At 36.0% G+C, this 14,167-nt stretch overlaps 1 protein-coding gene across 24 annotated transcripts in view; it reads left to right on the top strand.

Moving 5' to 3' along the window:
* HDAC9 (histone deacetylase 9) overlaps nt 1-14,167 on the top strand; it is a 576,603-nt gene that overhangs the window by 100,402 nt on the left and 462,034 nt on the right. The window lies entirely within an intron of this gene.

Raw genomic sequence — 14,167 nt, 5'->3', positions numbered from 1 at the left:
CCAAGGCTAGCTCCTGAGTAAGTGACTTGCCTAGTGTCTCACAGATTATAAGAGAACTCATGGTGAAGCTTTGTAGCTAATAATCTCATGTAATTGTATTAAAATTTGCTTAGGGGAACTGGGACAATGAATCTGTAATAAATTTGGAATTTAGTAAACAGCTCTATAGCTTTACAGTCTGTGTTTGTTTTCCCATATTCCTTTTTAGCCCTCTGGTATGTGCATATTTAATGTGTTACTTGCTCTTACCTCTATAATAAATATATTTAAATTTTAGCTAGGTAGAAGCGTAAATAGCAGTTGTATACATTATGTTCTAAATATTTTGAGATTTTCTAAATATAGTTCTTTAGAGGAAGTTGTAAATTTAAAAAAATTTTATAACCACAATTGATGTGAAGAGATATTCAGAGCAGAGAGTTTGGTCCATTGTATTTTACTCAGACCTACTTGAAGAACTATAGATCTGTTTAATTTGTATATAAAATCTACAGAGTGAAAATTATTTCCAATAATTATATTCATTTTCCCAAGGAATTTTGAATAATTAAAATGGATATAGATTGTAAAAACACGTGCTGAAGCTATTTTCTGTCTTATAATTTACTTCTAGCATAATGAAGATTTAAAAATAAAATCAATCATGAGTAAGAATTTATTCTGTCATCTAGCCCGTATTGTACCAGGCACTGAGGAAGGATGGCCAAGTATTGTAAAGCAATTTGTGCCTTTTTATTTTAATAGCCGAAAGATGTTCACATTTCTACTATAAGATATCAGATATAGTAAAATACTTCAATGGAAGGCTGTGCAAAGGAAAGAGTGAGTTTTATGTATTGCATGAGAATTTCACACTCTTATCTACAAATCAGATTGCCTTTCATGTAAATAAACTTCTCTGGGATAAAAGGAACAAAGCAAAGAGTGAGCCTCCACATATTTCTAAAACATGGCATATAGTTTATGAAAATTGATCCATAAAGGACATGGATTTTAGAATGTGGGGACTTTGATCTGCAGCCTTGACATTTAGTTGCACCAATGGCATGTGTAGGAACTATTGACAGAGATTATGTGAATATTGCCCCAGGTCTTAGGGCAGTGACTGGCATTCAAGAGCCTAAGGAGTCACTAAAAGGAAAGAAAACACAAGTCCCCTTATGGCAGGAGGTTACTGATGAGTGATATAGTTACATTTAGGGAGAAAGACTTCTACCCTGCTGTGCACATAGCCTTTGAATATATTCTTACCACTGGGAGATTGAAAACTGACTGCAGAAGTGACACTGAGTTTGAAAAGTAGTGGCATTTGGAACCAGTAAGCATCCAGAAAGCAAATTTGATCTTTTTCAATACTTAGGACAAGTACTAAAAGCCCATACTTTTGTGTCCCACTGTTTCCCTGAGAACGGCTTAGGATTTTTCCTCTGAAGAATGAATAGCAAGCTGTTAATTTATTCTTGTAGAATTTCTCAGTCCACAACACAATTCCAAGAGAAATCCTGCTTATTATATACCTTACAAAATTTAATTCAAATCTGTACTAATATGAAACTCATCTTCTGTATCTCTTTATGTGATATGTAATAATAGTGAAAAGGTACAGCCCTTGTCTTTTCTAGTGGTGTATTTTCTGTATTTGCCCATTACGTTAAGTTTCTTCCCTTTATATCGAATATCTGATATTTAGGAAGTGTCAGGCTGCTGATCTGTAAAACCAAACATTTTCAAGCATTGTACCAATAAAGTTCTTGAACAGCCATTAATACTTTTATATCTCTATAGGGGTTTCAAAATATTCCTTAATTCAATTCCTATTGTCTAAGAAAAGTATGATATAATTAAATACAGATGTTTTCTACACATCTAAATACTTAGAGATACCTCTCATTAATTACAAATAGGCGAAACTCTTCCAACTTTTATAAATATAATCCATTTGGTGTATTTCCAGTGCACTTTGAGAAAGTTTAGGTGTATGTTTGCACTAAATAGCAGAGCATTGAAATATAGTCAAATAATTTTTACTTCAGCATTTGTTGTATTTTAGTGGCTCAATAGTTATTACAAAAAAGTAAACAATAAAATATTATCACAGTTAAACTTATTTGATGATTAGGGAAACTGTATAAGATAATTTTCAAGTAAAGCTTTATCATATTAAATGAAATCTAGAGGAGTGGCATTGATCATATAGTACAAATACCAGTACAGCCGTAATAGAGTGTAGCTTTTCTATTGGGCCCTGATTATCACTCTCTGAGGTCTACTTGAATTTCATTGAATTCAATCTTAGATTTAAAAGAAGTTTTTAAGTGGATTCTATCTTTTGATCTGCATATAATACTAAATACTTTCAATTTCTTTTTAACCTATGTCAGTACCGAATTGCCAATATGCATTAGCAAGATTTACGGGAGTAAAGCTGGAACCAAAGTAAGAAAAGTTCTAATGACCTTAAAATGATTAAAGTGGCCCCAGGGGTGTTCCCTAAGCAGTGAGCAGAATTTGGAACCTCTCTTGACCTCTTAGGACTCAGACAGTGACAGCCTAGGAACAGTCAACCATAGAAGTCTCATTTGCCTGCAGAAATCTGACCTTTGTCATGCAAAGTGGACCTTTACTTCCTTCCCCTAAGGAGAATCATAGTTGTTCATAGCATTTGGGCTTTTTGGAAACCTCAGAATAATATGAATAGTTAGCTCTAATCAGGCCCATTCCGAATTCACTTTTCTTTTAAATGTAAGAGTTGAGAGTCTTTTGCTCCTTTCGTAACAATGAATGACCGTCAAAGGCTTTCATAATTGGTTCTGAAGTTAAGAATAAAATAATTTTTGAAATTTTTATATTTATTGCCCACACTTAAAGTAGCACTTCCTTTTAGAATTACCCTCTGTGATTGCTTTTGTTCCATAACACAAGAATTTGTTGATTCTGAAATTTGGATTATTTTACTGAACTTTAGGTTTTGGCTGCAAATTATATCATGCTGTAGTAGGTGATTTTTTTTTCCTCTAATATAATGCTCTGCGGGGCTGATAATGAACTATAAAATAGGGAAAGGAAGCTTCTGGGTCCGGGTACTTTTGAAATAGTACATATTTCTCACAAAGATGCTGCGTATGTGGTGACTTTGAACTGACCTCTAAAACCATTTGAATTGGATTCTGTTACAAAGAGTGTGTGCATATGTTTCATAAAATATTACGGTAAAACATTCTAGAGGTTTTATGCTCCATTGTATTATTGGGGTCTTACCCAGTGAACTTTGCCTTTCTTTGAGTGTTACAATCTTTCCACTTAATACTTCTGAACAAAGTGAGCTGGCTGGCTAGATTCACCTCTTAAAGAGCACAAGCCATGTAAAGCTACAGCTTGGCTTGGGCTAATAGGACTGTTCCCGCCCCACTGAAATATTCATTTTAATGGTCAGCAGCACTAGAATAGGACTCAAAGATGGAAGGGGTCCAAACATAAGTTAAGGTTTTAGGAGGCCAATGTCATTTTCCACACTGAGTAATTGGAAGGAAAGCAGAGATGAGATATATAACTTTATACATCTCCCTCAGTATAGCAGTTAGAAGTTATGTTCTGATACCTTGGTGACCTGTTCAAGTTATTATAATCCAGAATTAGTACAAGGAGGTTTTTAAACAATGTTTTAAATTCTCTCTTGCTCTCTTGCTCTCTCTCTCTGTCTGTCTCTCTCTCTCTCTCTCTAGCTCTGTGTCTTTCTCATAATACACAATCACACATGCATGTGTACACATGGACATGCACACACATTTTTGCACAGATAGCACTAACGTTTATAAAAATATTCACTCAGAATCTTATTCCAGATTGACCAAAACTGGAGTATTTTTATATATCTTAGTACTCGATCCTAGTTCCATTGTAGTGTCTCTTCTTGCCTAAAATTATTGAAATGTAATCTCTGTGATAAGTCTTACACTAGTTTTCCCAGAATTGGGAAGCAATGTGGCACAGTAACACAGGCTTTGAATCTACCTACCAGCTTGAAATCTGGATCATCAATCTTGGGAGATTTACTTAACCTCTTTAGGTTGTGATTCTCTCATCTGTAAAATGGGAATAATTTTTGTACTTGGTTCATACAGTTGTTTTGAGGATTCAGTTAAGTAATGCATGTCATGCACTTAGGATCATACCTAGGACTTAGGAAGGGCTTAGTAAATCTTAACTTTGCGTTTCTAGTTGATAAGGAATTGAGTTTCATTTATTTTCATCAGTGAAAACTAAATTGCTTGTTGTTGTGGAAAGTCTTTTCAAAGACTTGTATTCTGCCATCTTATTGATAAAATGAGAAAACTGAGGAGCAAGTGATAAACATTTTCACTTTAAGCTATCTGCTGCTTGCAATGCTAATCTCAAGATGGGAATAAAGGGCTTTGTTAATTTTGCATATTTGCTGGCATTTGGGAGCATAGTATGGTGTCAAAAAGTAGCAGCAGATTTGTTTCTTTCCTTCACCATAGGAGGAGCTCTTATTAATGCTCCGTCCTCACTAGAGCCAAACAGAGTTTTAATTTCTGCCATTGACTTCATTTTAAAATCAATAGACTTTAATTTTTAGAACAGTTTTAGATTTACTGAAAAATTGACCCATAGTATAGACGGTTCCCATATTACTCTTCCCTCTCTCCTGTAGTCTCTGCTCTCGTTAACATCTTGCATTAGTGTGGTACATTTGGTACAATTAATGAATGACTATCAATACATTATTATGAATGTAACCCATAATTTACATTAAGGTTTACTCTTTGTGTTGTAACGTTCTATTGATTTTGACAAATGTATATGTCATACCATGTACCCACCATTACAATATAATGCAGAATAGTTTCCTTGCCCTAAAAATCCTCTGTGCTCCCTCTGTTCATCCCTCCTTCCATCAACCCCTGGTAACCACTGATATTTTTACTGTCTCTCTGGTTTTGCCTTCTGCAGAATGTCATATATTTGGAATCATACAGAATGTAGCCTTTTCAGACTAGCTTCTTTCACTTGGCACTATGCATTTAAGATCCCTCCATGTCTTTCTGTGGCTTGAAAGATCTTTTTAGCACTGAATAATACTGCATTATATGGGACAGGCCACAGCTTGTTTAACCGTTTACCTATTGAAAGGTATCTTGGTTCCTTCCACATTTTGACAATTATGAATAAAGTGGCCCTAAACATTCACATGTAGGTTTTTGTGTGGATGTCGGTTTTCAGCTCAATTAGGTAAAAGCCTAGGAGTGCAATAGCTGGATTTTATGGTGAGACTGTGTTCAGTTTTGTAAGACACTGCCCAACTGTCTTCCAAAGTGGCTGTACTATTTTGCATGCCCACCAGCAGTGGGTCAGAGTTCCTGTTGCTCCACATTCTCACCAGCACTTGGTATTTTCAGTTTAGTGTTCTGGATTTTAACCATCCTAGTAGGTATATAATGGTTTCTCATAATGGTTTTAATTTGTAATTTCCCAGTGTTAGCATGGTATATCTTTCTTCATCCCTTTACTTTTAACCTGTGTCTTTATATTTTAAATGGTTTTCTCATAGACAACATACAGTTGTATCTTTTTTTTCTTAACCCACTTTGACAGTCTCTTTTAATTAGTGTATTAGACCAGTCACATTTAAAGTGGTAATGGATATAGTTAGATCAATGTCTACCATGTTTGTAACTGTTTTCTCATCATTGTACTTACTCTTTTTTTTTTTTTTAATCTTCCCTTCTTTTTCTGCCTTCTCTGGTTTTAACTGAACATTGTATATTATTCCATGTTCTCTACTGTCTTAGCATACCAGTTTTTTTGTTTGTTTGTTTTTTTGTGGTACGCGGGCCTCTCACTGTTGTGGCCTCTCCCGTTGCGGAGCACAGGCTCCGGACGCGCAGGCTCAGCGACCATGGCTCACGGGCCCCAGCCGCTCCGCGGCGTGTGGGATCTTCCCGGACCAGGGAACAAACCCGCGTCCCCTGCATTGGCAGGTGGACTCTCAACCACTGCGCCACCAGGGAAGCCCTGTACCTCTTTTAAAAAAATTTCTGTGGTGGTTTCCTTAGAGTTTGAAGTGCACGTTTGTAGCAAATCTATACCCACTTTCAAATCACACTGTAGTGCTTAATGGGTATAGGTACTTTATAACAGAGTATTCCCAATTCCTCTCTTCCATCTTTTATAATTTTGCTGTCATTAACTTCACTTTCCCATAGTGATATTCTTATTTTGAATAGTCAGTTAGTCAATTAAAAATCAGAAAAATAAAACATTTCATTTTACCTTCATTTATTTCTTCCTTTATACAGCTCTGAGTTTCTGATTTATATCCTTTTTTTTCTTGCTAAAGAACTTTTTTTAATATTACTTGCAATGCAGGTCTACTGGCAACAAATTTCCTTAGTTTTTGTTTGTCTGAGAGTTTTTATTTCTCCTTCATGTTTAACAGATAATTGCACTGAATACAGAATTGTAGGTTGCTGGGGTTATTTCTTGCAACACTTTAAACACTTCACTGGCTTCTTGTTTGCATGGTTTCTGCCAAGAAATTTGCTTCAGTTTGTATCATTGTTACTCTATAGGCAAGATGCTTTCTCATATCTTCTGGTTTCTTTTAAGATATTCTTTGTCTTTGGTTTTCTGCTGTTTGAATATGATGTGCCCAGGTGTCCAGTTTTGTTATTTATGCTGTTTCATGTTCCCTGAGATTCCTGTATCTGTGGATTCCAGCCATTGTTCAAATAGTCTTCTGCTTCATTCTTCCTTGTTATTCTGGGTTTCCCATTATGCAAGTGTTAACATCTTTTGTAACTGTCCCAGATTGGGGGGCATTTTGTTCTTTTTGTCATTCTTTTATTCTTTGCCCTTCAGCTTCAGGAGTTTCTGTTGACAGGTTTTCAAGGTCACTGGTTCTTTCCTCAGTCTTGTCCAGTCTATTAATGAGCCCATCAAAGACATTCTTCATCCTGTGCTTTTGATTTCAGGCATTTCCTTTTGGTACTTTCTTAGTGTTTCCACCTCTCTGCTTACAGTTACTCATGTGTTCTTGCATGTTGTCAGCTTTTTCCATTAGAGCCCTTAACATTTTACTCATAGTTATTTTAAGTTCTCTGTCTGACAATTCTGAAATCTTTGTCATAACTGAATCTAGGCTGACGCTTACTTTGTGTCTTCAGACTGTTTTCTCTTGCTTTTTAGCATGCTTTCCAACTTTTTGTTGAAAGTTGGACATGGTATATTAGAAAACAGAGATTGATGGGTTAAGCTTGTGGTGTGAGATTTTATGTTAATGTAACTGGAACTGGGCTGTGTTTAACATTTGCATAGATGTAGGTGCCAGAGGCTTTAGTTCCCTCTAGTTTGCTTGGTTACTGTTTGTTTGTTTGTTTTTATTCCCCCTGTTTTGGGGTTTCCCTAAGAACTCCTTCATAAGCAGTGTCTTGCAGCTCTCGCATTTGCAATCCACTCTTATTATACTGGAACCCTGTTAAAATGGTGGTAAGACATTGGGGAGGGACAGTGTTCTACAATCTTATAATTAAATCTCAGGGTTTTTTTAGTGGAACCTGAGTTTGTGGTCTGTGACCTCCAGAGCTGTTTCTTAGCTTCTTTTTTTCAATATTTCCCTTAATAAGTGAGATAGGAAAGGTAGAAGAGGCTGCGGTTGGCTAATTGCCGTACCCTCCAGGTCAAATAAAGTTCTGGTAAGATATTTTCCTTTGGAAGGCAGGTTTTGTTATGTAGAATGCTCTAGGTATATTTGAAAATTGTACTTTTCTCCTGGTGTATTTCAGAATGACTGCTTTTCTCTCCTCCTACACCTCTACTCCCTACCATCACTTATACAGGAGGGGATTCTTCACTGATCTTCACTGAGAGAACATGGTTGGGTTCTTGTAAGTCAAACCTATGAATGTGTACAGTCCCCCCCTGAGATTGGGCCCCTGGAATTTTTAACTCTCAAGCTAGTCCACACTCAGGCTCCAGCAACTCATCAAAATTAACATCTAGGGGCTTCCCTGGTGGCGCAGTGGTTGAGAGTCCGCCGCCTGCTGATGCAGGGGACGTGGGTTCGTGCCCCGGTCCGGGAAGACCCCACGTGCCGCGGAGCGGCTGGGCCCATGAGCCATGGCTGCTGAGCCTGCACGTCCGGAGCCTGTGCTCCGCAGCGGGAGAGGCCACAGCAGTGAGAGGCCCGCGTACCGCAAAAAAAAAAAAAAAAAAAAAAAAAAAAAAAAAATTAACATCTAAGTGTTCCTACCAGTTACTGGCTCCAGTGGCTTCTGTTCTCAGTAAGTTGATCTCAGCTGTGATTTTCAGTACTTTTCTGTCTCTCCAGATTTTGGAGTGGCGGTTTGCTCTGAGACCTCAATTCTCTGATGAATCTAAGAAAATCGCTTTGGTTTTTAATTTGCTCAGCTTTCTTCTTGTGGTGAGGATGTCAGTGAAGATTTCCAAGCTTTTTACGTGTTGGAATTGATACCAAAAGTCAGCCATTGACTTTTAAACCGGTAAAATACTTTGAAAAAATTTTAAAACACAACTTTACAACTTTTTGAAGTGACAGATTCATATTTAAGCAATATAATTCTTACCAATTAATTATAATCGATTTTTATAAGATTATAAGTCATCAACGATTGACTCTCCTTCTGCTCAGTGTGATCATGACTAACAAATGCATGTGCTAAAAATACTATGACAGAGAGAGGATAGACTAAAATAATTTCAAATCACATTTTGGAAGGAAGGCAATACTTTGTGTTAAAGTCTTTGCCTAATGATTCAGTCTATGGTATTTTATTCTGTGCCCTTGTCTATATGTCCTCTTTCTCTTCTCCGTAATAGGAATCAAACACTGCATTGATTTTTGCTACTTTGAGAATAAGTTTGATGAAATATCGGGTTGGAACAGAGTATAAACTACTGTGTAAGCAAGATTTGGGAATTATAAGGACTTTTTTCCCTGTATTTTCCTTACTTTTCTCTTCATATCAAACACTAGAGGTTTGATGAGGTAACCACTTTTTGGCCCTCCAAAATCTAGAAAAATCAACTCCTTTTTAAAATAAGATTTAATTTTTTACATAGAAAAATTACTTTTTAAAAGAAGGCTTTTTGATAGGTTTAATTATTTAGATTATGAAAAGTTAGCCATTTTCAACTACCATGATTTCATTGATACACACTTTTCTCCAGTTTTATTAAAATATACCTCACATACAGCACTGTATTAGTTTAAGGTGTACAACAGAATGATTTGACTTACTTGCTCATTTTTTAAACAAACATATCTGAGTGGATCTAATGGATAATATTTTATAGTTTAACTAGCACTGTTTTTTACTTTTGCATTTTTTCCTTAGTGGTACACAAGGTAATTGTGCCTGTTACAATTGATAAATTACTGTAGTAGAATTAAATGGTGTAGAGTAGTAAGAATCCTTGTGATAGAAAAAGAATACAAATTTATAACGTGATTTTTCACTTTAAAGCATAATAGAAATTAATGTTCCTAAGAATTTTTGATTCAAGAGTTAGATGTATGGTTATGTTAGAAACAAGGGACAAATTGTTTAAGTTTCATAGTTCGATAAAAGAGAAGCTGGTCTCGCAGATTGTATATGTGGTATGTATGGTGACTAGTTAGAGCTAAGAGCAAGTGTCAGTTGAGAATTGTTTGATAATCAACCTTGTGAGACCTTTGAACATCTAACTAAAATTATTTGCTTACGTGGAAACTAGTGTGAAAAAGTTAACAGAGCCTAGAAAAACAAAGCTTGGAAAATAATCGCATGGTTTGGAGTTAGATCTGGTTGAGAATTCCAGCATGGTGCTACCAGTTAGAGCTTTATGACTGTGGGCAAGTTACAGGACTTCTCTGAGCCTCAATTTTTAAAGTGTCAAGAATGGAAAATATTTGGCTTGCTGGATTATCATAAGCGATAAAGATACTTCATGAACCTGCTCAGCACAGTGTCTGACATAGCAGAGTCTCTGTACATATTGCCAGTGTGAGTTACTGAGAAGAATGATGTGGCATTAGTAGTAGGAATTATTAGTAGTAGCCACATAGTATAATTGTAAAATAATTGGAATGGCAAAAGGAGTCTAGAGTTGTAGTCTTTTGTCACTAATATATGACCTTGAACATATTACTTCATGATTTTGGATCTCAGATTTCTCGGTTAAATGACAGATTTGGACCAAATGATTCCTAATATTGTGTATAAGTCTAAAAAAGAACTATATCACCATGTTTCATGAAGAGTAAGATAAGAAAACGTTAATGATTTGAAGAACATATAAATAAGAAATAAATGATGATGCTTTTGCAGAATTGTATCTCAAATTCATTATAATTAACTGTAACAAAGTCTAATGACATATTTTTCACTCCCCATAAAATGGTCAATTAGAAACAGGCAGGACATTTTAGATAAGATTGGAATGAGAAATTGGCAAAAAATAATAATTAAGACTTCAAAAGCATTTAGCCATCTGTTGTATAATCATGAGAATGATTGAAAAATGACTCCTAATTTGTAATATTCACAGTTATATAACTTGAAACTGGGAAAATATTCTATGCAAATATATGCACTTATATCTCTAGATACATCTAATGAAATAAATTAAAAGATGAAAAAATAAATGATAAAATATTGGTGGTTATATTTTCTTTAAATTTTCAGCCCCCTGGTGAGCTCCTTTGAAATGCAAGTGTCCTTTATGGTAGAGAAATCTGCTGGAAACGATTATCTGTTTGCTCAAAAACCTTCTTAGTATTTAAGGTAGCACATAATAACAGTTTTACCCTTGCATGCTAGATTTTTCATCAGATGACCTTAATTTGCCCAGAGTTGTCTCTATTTCTGTCTACCAATTTCTTCTTTTATAAAAGTGTTTGCTTTTGAGCTTATATTTATTTTAATGTTTATACTGATCCCTCCATTCTTTACTACATATCCATATACAAGATAAATTCAAAAGTCATTTTTCATAAAACTTTCATTCTGACAGTTTCCTTATCTGTATTCACTTTTGTAATTTTTCCTATAAAAGCTGGCAATCATATGTCAGTTATTATGTATCATATTTCATCCTCTTGTTTTTATCTTGTTCTTCCCAATTGGATGGTAAAAATGTCCTTGAAGAGAGTGTTTGTCACATCTTCGTTCCTTATCTGACAAACCACACTTTGTGCTGGGCCTGTTGGTGGGTATTAAAGAAATTAATCTGAGTAACAAAGGATTTTTGCCATTAAGGAGCTCACAGTCCTCATAGTGAGAGGCATGTTGATTGACAATTAGTTTAATTTAGCTTTTGAGCCACCTTACTTCTTAAGAAACTACTGTTTCATATTTGCACATTATAAACATTCTTGAGTGAAAGCAAAGATCCAAACCACCTGAAGAATGTAGGTAAGAGAAGACATTGATATATTAGTTTTTTTAGTTTTAAGCTTTCAGTGTATTTAATTGGAATTATCTGTATTAATTTTATTATCACATTTTGAAGTAGGTAACACAAAAGAAATTCTCAGAGAATTTATTAGCCTGCTACAACTGTACATGTGTTTTTTTGTTTGTTTTATTTTTGGCTGCGTTGGGTCTTCGTTGCTGCGTGCGGGCTTTCTCTAGCTGCGGCGAGCGGGGGCTACTCTTCGTTGCGGTGCGTGGGCTTCTCATTGCGGTGGCTTCTCTTGTTGCAGAGCACGAGCTGTAGGCATGAGGGCTTCAGTAGTTGTGGCACATGGGCTTCAGTAGTTGTGGGTCGCGGGCTCTAGAGCACAGGCTCAGTAGTTGTGGCGCATGGGCTTAGTTGCCCCGTGGCATGTGGGGTCATCCTGGACCAGGGCTTGAACCCACATCCCCTGCATTGGCAGGCAGATTCTTAACCACTGCGCCACCAGGGAAGTCCCCATATGTGGTTTTTTGAAAATAGAATAGACTAGTCCTGCTAAATAGATTATTCTGTAATAATGGGAAAAGTTCTCTGTCTGCACTGTCCAGCAGCCACTAGGCAAATGTAGCCACTTGAAATTGAACACAAAATGTGGCTAGTGTGGCTGAGGAGATAAATTTTCATTGATAAATTTTAAATTTAAATATTCACATGTAACTAGCTAGTGACTATCATATAGGACACTACAGGTATAGATCAAGGCACGCACACATATGGCCTGAGTGTCACTACGAAATCCCTTCAGTGCCCGAGGCAGACATCCCAGTCACAGCAAACTCTTCCCCTAGAAGTTTGGACATAGACTTAGAAGCATTCTAAATCATATCATGTAAAAAAGATATAATGTCTGAGCAGCGCTGTATTTTCAGGACTCAGTTTTTAAGAAGCAAGAAACCAGTACAAAAAAAGCTTAGTTTAAAAAAAAGGAGAGGATTTGGAGGATTCACTTAACTGAATTTTCTTAGTGTCTAGGTGCTTAGATGATGTTAGTTCAATGTTTTCACATGTTGTTATTAGACATATGAGCTCCTGTCCTGCTTCTGCTTGACTTCACATACAGTAATGCTCTCTCCTAATGGTGACAAGGATAACCCAGTACAGCCCTAGGCTTACCTCTTCCCTGCTTAGAAAGAACAGCAAAAACAAGCACTTTCCCCACAAGTAACTTCTTTTTTAAAAAAAAATTGTTATTGAAGTATAGTTGATTTACAATGTTGTGTTAATTTCTACTGTACAGCAGAGTGATTCAGTAATACATATATATACCTTCTTTTTCATATTCTTTTCCATTATGGTTTATCACAGGATATTGAATATGGTTCTCTGTGCTATACAGTAGGACCTTATTGTTTATCATTCTATATATAATAGTTTGCATCTGCTAATCCCATCCCTTCTCCACCCCACTTCCCCCTTGGCAACCACAAGTCTGCTCTTATGTCTGTGAATCTGTTTCTGTTTCATGGATAAGTTCATTTGTGTCATATTTTAGATTCCACATATAAATAATATATGGTATTTGCCTTTCTCTTTCTGACTTAGTATGATTATCTTTAGGTCCCTCCACATTGTTGCAATTGGTGTTATCTCATTCTTTTCTAATGGCTGACTAGTATTCTACTCTGTGTGTGTGTGTGTATATACACACACACACACGTCTTCTTTATCCATTCATCTGTCGATGGACGTTTAGGTTGTGTCCATGTCTTGCTATTGTAATTCTGATAATTCCCAGGACTAACTCACCTGAATAGCTTGGGTCATGTACCAGCCCTGAGTCAGTCTCTCTGAGAGACAGAAATTATACCGAGGAGAGCAGGTGGGGAGCCTGCCTCACTTCCCCACCCTGGAAGTTTGGATGGAGTATACAGCAGCTCTCAGATGGCCTGGACTGAGAATGAACCTCTAACCAGCATTCATCCTTCTAAAGGGCGGCTCTGATCCTATTAACTCCCTTCTTCAAAATTATGTGTGGATTTTCACAAATGCCTCAGTGCACTCTTCAGATCTGGGATACCTACCTGTTCTTCAAAAGTCATCTTAAACACTTAAATTTATAGGAAGTTTTTTCCAAATCCTTTACCTTCCCTGCCCTGAAGCCCCGATGTTGAAATTTTTTACAGTTCATCTCCCTTAAAATGCCCTTGCTATGCCCTGCATAAACACTGCCCTCTATAATATATTATTGTAATAGTTAAATTTAACTCCAATAAAAATATAAAAAAAGAATTGCTTAATTTCTAAAAAAAAAAGTTAAATTTATATAGTAGTAATATTGGTTTCACGTGCTAGATACCATTTTAAGTATCTTATCTATATATCATACTGGTTTCCATACAATAACTCTTGAAATACATCTTATTATTTCTCACTAGTTTTATAGACAAGGGAACAATCACAGAGAGGTTAGTAATTTTCCTCAGTGCTCGTTTTATTTATATGAGCAGGAAGTGCAGTGCCAGGCTCAAAGAAAGGAAGTTTTATTTCAGAACCTGGTCTTTCAGCCCCTGTGTTTTGTACATAAATAAGTGGTTTCTAGTATCATTGAAAAAGGCAGTTTTGCTAAAGTTAAAACACCACGTTGATTTATCTTAATGTAGTGAATTATAACAATTTAGACTGTACCATTTATAATTTAACTTCAGTCCAATGATGAATAATGTTCCAAATATTTTAGAAATAATATGTTTTG

Source organism: Tursiops truncatus, chromosome 9, assembly GCF_011762595.2.
Source record: "Tursiops truncatus isolate mTurTru1 chromosome 9, mTurTru1.mat.Y, whole genome shotgun sequence".
Lineage (NCBI taxonomy): Eukaryota > Metazoa > Chordata > Mammalia > Artiodactyla > Delphinidae > Tursiops > Tursiops truncatus.
This window is presented reverse-complemented; position numbering and strand designations above follow the sequence as displayed.